The sequence below is a fragment of the Olea europaea genome, chromosome 20, assembly GCF_002742605.1.
Source record: "Olea europaea var. sylvestris chromosome 20, O_europaea_v1, whole genome shotgun sequence".
Classification (NCBI taxonomy): Eukaryota; Viridiplantae; Streptophyta; class Magnoliopsida; order Lamiales; family Oleaceae; genus Olea; species Olea europaea.
Window position 1 is genome coordinate 3,374,763 of NC_036256.1, and position 7,465 is coordinate 3,382,227.

A 7,465-nucleotide genomic window follows, 5' to 3' on the forward strand; every position below is an offset into this window, starting at 1 on the left:
ATTACATTTGCAATATCTTAGGGACCAACTTGCAATTCTTTAAATTTCATTTGAAATAATCAACATTCAAAAGCGAGACAACCAACATGCAATTTTCCATATTGCATTTGCAATGTTTGAGGGACCAGCATGTAATTTTTTAAATTGCATTTGGAACAATCGACATTCAAAAGTGTGGGGACCAATATGCACTTTTCCAAATTGCATTTGCAATATTTAAGGACCAATATGCAATTTTTAAAAAAAAATTTGAATTAGGAAAGATTATTACCTCAACGTAGGAACACTGTTTCCCTTTTGGGGGGTTGGGCGGGGGTTATTATTCATCGTTTTCAGAAATAGGCAATTTTTCTAGAATTTTTGTCAAAATTTTGGAAGGCTATAACAATTCAAGGCCAAAATTTATGTTCTTTATACCGTTGGAAAGATCTCAAGAAGATCTATCCAACAACATAAAATAGGCAGCATGAAATTTAACACATAAGAAGTTATCATGCAATAAATTTTCGATTTTCTCAACTAGGGATCAATTTTTCTCCCAAAATACCAATACAAACGAAGTAAAAAATTTCAAATATGTTCTACATAATATCATGAACATATGGTATGAATTTCATGAATTTATATGGACCATATCAAAAGTTGCCATTGATGGTCTTCAAGCTTTGAAAGAAATCAGGAATTCATACATTTTATCATATTAAAATATTTTCAGCATGTAATTAAGCAAGAAAACGACCTATTTAGGCTTTGATACCAATGTAAAATGTGCTTGCATGCTTCTAATGGAATTTTCCATTGTAAAACGTACTTGAAATTACCAAAACGAGGTTGAATCGCGTGCCTTTTATTTGCTTGTCTTTTATATTGCCTTGTATTCACTCTGTTTGGCCCCATTTCTTTCAATTTTTAATGTATGAAATAGTATTTTTTGGAGAATGTGTGGTTGAAAAAATTGAAAATTTTTTCAATTTATATGTAGTATTATTTATGTGATTAAAAATAAGAGTGAGAAAAAAATCGAAAGAAAGGGGGCGAGGGGGGCAAACGGGGCGTATTTTTCTCTTTGTATTATCATACAAATTTTGCAGTTGTTCTCTCATATTCTTTGTTGTGGAGGTTGTATATGGGAGTTGTGGGTTGTGGGAATTTGAGTTTCAAATTCAATTTCCTCAACTTCTCCTTCCAGTGACACTCTTATGCAATTCGAGTTGGGTCAGCACACATTGACAACCCGTTATCTTCCAACAAATATGATAAGGAATTGATCTCTACAACAAAGGCACTGACCCAAACATAATGCTAGTCACTACTATATAAAAAGGGCAATGTTTCACTACTGTAGAAAGAACAGTAGATTTTTCCATTTTGTCTCATTGTAGCTTTTTTTTTATTGAGAGAAAGAACGACGTCGTTTATCTTACGTGTTGTTGCTTTTCCTCAATTTACGCGGTGTGGACAGAGCCCTCTTTACTCTTTCTCCATTTTTAAACGCTACAGTCATACCTCTCTATTTATCCACACTATCTCTTTCACCATAGAAAGTTTATTTTTTAGCACATAAGTAAGTTTAAATAAAAATATTATTTTTATATATGTACATAAAAAGTATATAGTAATCATTTTGTTGACCAAAAAATAATATCAATTAAAATGTTTACGAATCGTTTAAATAATAATTTATTGAGGGGGTTAATTCAAGAGCAAAAGTGTGAATTCCATAAATATATGATTGAAAATATATTTGAAAAAAAATAAATTTTAAAAAATGAAGACCAAACATGTTAAGAAATGAATATATTTATTTTTCGAGAAATGAGTTTTTATTGCCATTTCATTTTTATCATGAAATGATTCTAATCTTAATATGTTAAATCGTGCTTCAAAATTACATAATCTATCAAATATAACTTTTAAAATTAATTTTATAAAGTAATATGTTTTTATGATTTTTTTTTTTTAAGTAAAGTAATAATGGAGGCTACACGGAGGCATTATGTTACCATGGAGGCTCATGTTATGGAGGCTCTTCTTGAGCCTCCATAATTGTTAATATTGTAAAAGTAATAAAATTTTAATTATTTTATATTTTTTAGTACTATTACATTATACCTTCCAAAAAAAATCATAAAAATATATTATTTTATAAAAATTAATTTTAAAAATTATATTTGATAGATTATGTAATTTTGAAGCACAATCTAACATATTAAGATTAGAATCATTTTATGATAAAAATGAAATAGTAATAAAAACTAATTTCTCAAAAAATAAATATATTCATTTGTTAACATGTTTGGTTTTCATTTTTTAAATTTTATTTTTCTTCAAACATATAATTCACATTTTTACTCTTGAATTAACCCCCTCAATAAATTATTATTTAAACGGTTCGTAAACATTTTGATTGATATTATTTTTTGGTCATCCAAATGGTTACTATATACATTTTACATAAATATATAAAAATAATGTTTTTATTTAAATTTACTTATGTGCTAAAAAATAAGTTTTCTAAAGATACATGGTTAATAGCGTAAGAAAATGGTGAAAGAGATAGTGTGGAGAAATAGAGAAGCATGGTCGTAGCGTGTAAAAATGGAAAAATAGCAAGTCCCTATTATTTTATGTATTTTTATTTTAAGAATATTAAAAAAATTAAGTTGATTAATTGAAATTAAATTATTGTACTAAGAGTCAATGAAGAAAAAGAAAAGTAAAAAAATGCACATTTGAGCCTCCGTAAACACACATGAGCCTCCATTATTATGGAGGCCTCCATAAAGCCTCCATAATACGGAGGCTCTATCATAATAGAGCCTCCGTATTATGGAGATCTTGCCTCCATAATATATATATATATATTTTTTTTAATATATATACTAAAATTATTATTATTTTTTTATCAAATATGATTTTTAAAATTAATTTTTTTAAAGTAATATATTTTTATGATTTTTTTTTAGTAAAGTAATAATGGAGGCTCATGCTTGAACCTCCATAACATATTATATTATAAAATTAATAAAGTTTTAATTATTTTATATTTTTAAGTACTATTATATTATACCTTCCAAAAAAAATTCATAAAAACATATTACTTTATAAAAATTAATTTTAAAAATTATATTTGATAGATTATGTAATTTTGAAGCACAATCTAACATATTAAGATTAGAATCATTTTATGATAAAAATGAAATGGTAATAAAAACCCATTTCTCGAAAAATAAATATATTCATTTGTTAACATGTTTGTTCATCATTTTTTAAAATTTAATTTTTTTCAAACATATATTTATGGAATTCATACTTTTACTCTTGAATTAATCCCTTCAATAAATTATTATTTAAATAGTTCGTAAATATTTTGATTGATATTATTTTTTGGTCATCCTAATGGTCTATATACCTTTTAGCTACATATATAAAAATAATATTTTTATTTAAACTTACTTATGTGCTAAAAAATAAACTTTCTAAAAATACATTGTTGATATCGTGAGAAAATGATTAAAGAGATAGTGTGGAGAAATAGAGAAGCATGGTTGCGTATAAAAATGGAGAAAGAGTAAGTCTCTATTATTTTAAGAATATTAAAAAAATTAAGTTGATTAAATGAAATTAAATTATTGTACTGAGAACCAATGAAAGAAAAAGAAAGTAAAAAAATGCACATTGAAGCCTCCGTAATTACGGAGGCATGGAGCCTCAAGCACACATGAGCCTCCGTTATTATGGAGGCCTCCATAATAACGAAGCCTCATGCTTGAGCTATCTCCATGAAGCCTCCATATTATGGATGTAAAAGCTCCATAATACTAAGGGTTTACGGAGCTCTATCATGGTAGAGCCTCCGTATTATGGAGGCTTTCCTCCATAATATATATATATATATATATATATACTAAAATTATTATTATTTTTTTAATGTTGTTGGCATGATACGTGTGTGGAAGAATATTGTCAATCATCATAAATGAAATTCTTCACAAAATGAAAAAAATAAAAATGCATAATAAATCTTCTTGTTACGCTAATAAAATTACAATAATTTCTTTTTATTTTTACAAATAACATAAAAATTTATTTTTATTTTCAACAAAAAAAACACATTTAAAAATTAGCAATTTCATAACCAATTTTTTTTTAAATTTTCGGAAATACAATTATAAAAAAAAGAAATAATATTGAATTATAACATTTAATACTTAACAAATTCAATATTAAATAAATTTTATACATTTATAACAAATTATAAATCTATATATGCAGCTTACCATATTTATAGGCAGGTTATCGTATATGCTGCCTATCATATTTGCAAACTTATCGTATTTGCAATTTACTGTATATGCTGCCTACCGTATTTGCAACTTGCTGTATTTTTATATACATATTTTTGAACTTACAAATACCGAGAATACAGAATACCGTACATTCACTTACCAAACCGAATTTCAAAAAAAATTTCAGATTTTTATTTTTTCAACATAAGTATAAAATAAATATTAAATATATATGAAGCACAAAATATAACTACATATGAATATGGTACCGAGAGAAATCAGTGCGTAGTTTTACGTTACAAATAATTTTTTTCAATTTAAAATTCTTTTTACTTCTTTTCTCTTCAAATTTTTTATTTACAAGTAACTTTTTGTAAAATAATTTTTGTCTTATACTATCTTTATTTTCTAATTTTTTGGGAGGTATAGAAATTGCGTGTTGCAGTGTTTTCTTACGGTATAAATATTTTTTAATTAAAATTGAAAAATTAAGTTTTTTCACAAAAAAAAAAGAATTAAAAAGTATTTTAAATCGAAAAAAATATTTATAATATGAATAAAACAAATAATAAATAAATAAATGAGAAAAAAATAAAAAATGAAAAAGAAATCTCCATGCATCCTGCGCTAATATAATGAACCAACGATTAGACTTTACCAAATACTTCGAATCTTCAATCAATTTTGAAAAATCTACAATTTGGACGCTAATAAAAATACAATAAATACAAAACTCGTGCAACGCACGTGTCAAAGACTAGTCATTAGTTAAAAGAAGAAAAGTAGACTCTCCGCTAACCTTTTGTTTGTTAGATAGATGTTACTAAGGATCAACTTTCTCTACTTAACCTTTTCGAGCACAATCAATATTTTCAAACACGAACAGGAACAAAAGCACAATAGATTCCAAAAATAAAAATAAAAAATAGAGTTCCTTTGAATTGAAAAGGCAAATAAGTCTTTAAAATCTTTAAATATAGGAAATAATTTCCTTCACCAATTCTTTGTTCCTGAAATTCATATTAAAGCTGAAATGATTTCACTTTCTGTTTTATTTTAATTTCTTCAACTTCTGATATGCAACTAGAAACATCAAAAGCAAAATATTTGATTGTTTGTAGCCTTCTAACCGATATTGTCCTCGAATTATGAGTTCCACAAAGCTCTAACTACATCATATCATTTCCTTTAAAAGTAGCAACTTGGTCTGTTGCATGTTTTCAAAAGTTTAGCATGCGACGTTTTCATATCAATTTGACAACTATGAATAGTATGAAGCTTGCAAGATGTGTCTCCTTTCCCTTGACCACTAAATAAAAAGTGAGAGAAAATTGTCCAAAATCTTCATCACTGGCATGTTTTTCTTACCTTAGCCTCCATTTGGGAAGAATTTATAAATAGTTCCATTTATAAATATATATAAATGAACAATGGATAATTGAATAGTACTTATGGATCTATTGGAAAGTGTAGTTAAATGAATTTTGACAATTTATAAATTTTGCTGAATGAAATACTATATTATATTGTTATTGACTCTCTTACTGGATTTAATTTTATCTGTAACTCTCAAGTTTGCTAAGTGTACATTCTATTGAGATGAGGATTCACATCATCTTAAAATTCATATATTTGTTGTATTTTTCTCATTTGCTACCAGCTATAGACTAAGACTATGCTTTATTCATATCCCTATCCCTATCCCTATCATATAAAAAGGAGAATGTGAAGTTACTGTAGATATCAACAGTGAATTCTTCCATTTTATCTCACTGTAGCTATTTTTTTTTTCCATTTTATCGCACTGTAGCCATTTTGTTTCCCCGGTGTTTGACCAAAAACAACACCGTATTTAGTTTTGTCTAATTGATACAGTGATATTTCCACTTTCCCATGCAACGTTCTTTACTTTTTCAAACAGAAATCACACCTTATTTCTTATTCTCTTCTCTAAAGTTTAATGTGTACTTATTTCTATTTTGTTTTTATTATTTGTGTAGAAATTAATTCCTTTGTTTTTCAGAAGTTTCTGATATCTAATCTTAGATTTGATTTTTTTTCAACAAAAGTTAATTTCTTTTTTTTGCCCTTCTTTGGTTTTTTTTCTTATTTCTATTTTATTTTTATTATTTGTGTATAAATTAATTCGTTTGATATTTGTTTTTCAGATTTTTCTGGTGTCTAATCTTAGATTTGATGTTTTCTAACGGTAAGTTAATTTCCTTTACTCTCTTCTTTTCTCCTTCTTTGGTTATTTGCTTTATACGTTTTCCCTTTTTTTGAATTGGCTTTTATTATTATTTTAAAAAATATATATATGTACTATTGGGATCCTTTTTTGTTTTTTTTTTGTTTTAGTTAATTGACTCAGAATTTTGGGTTTGAATGTGTTATTTAGTTGTCTGTGATTTTGTATTGCTTTATTGTCTTTGCTAAAATTCACTTTTAAAATTCCTTTGGTCTTCTATATTTGTGTTATTTCCATGAAAATTTGTCACTGTGTATTTATGACTCTAATAATGTTATAGAATTTGCAGAAGGAGTAGATATGTTTGATTCATTGAAGGAATGGTTTTGAGGGAAAAATCTGTTTTCATGTGGTGTTAATTTTTTTGTTATGGTAATTTTGGGTAGGATGTTCATTTGTTTTATATAAGAGTTTGGTTATATTTTTGATGAATTGGTTGAGGTTTGGAAGTTCCAAACTTTGAAATTAATGGAGTTGGTTTCATTTAAAAGTATTGATAGTGATACCTGTAGATATATACAATGTGTTTTCATGCAACATGAAAAAGAGATAACAAAATAGATTAATATGAAAATTGAGGAAAATATTTCCTACATAAGAGTACGATTGAAGTTAAAAAAGTCTCATAGAAGTGTCACGCTACCATCAGTGTGGTCTTTTTTGTAGACCGTAAACATTGGGGGTTCGTTGTTCAGTAACTCGAAGACACATCTATCGCCTATTTGTAGCTCTTTTTCCTTAACAAAATATGTCCAGCCTATAGTAAGACATCGTACTATGCCAGTTGGTCTTAAAATTTGTGGTGATATCTCAATCGTGATGTAAAGCGTTGTGAATCTAATATTGTGCACAAATTTTGGCAAATGTTGTCTCGCAAACCTTCCTGTTATAGATTGCAAAAACATTGATGAATGAACTTGAACTCAAA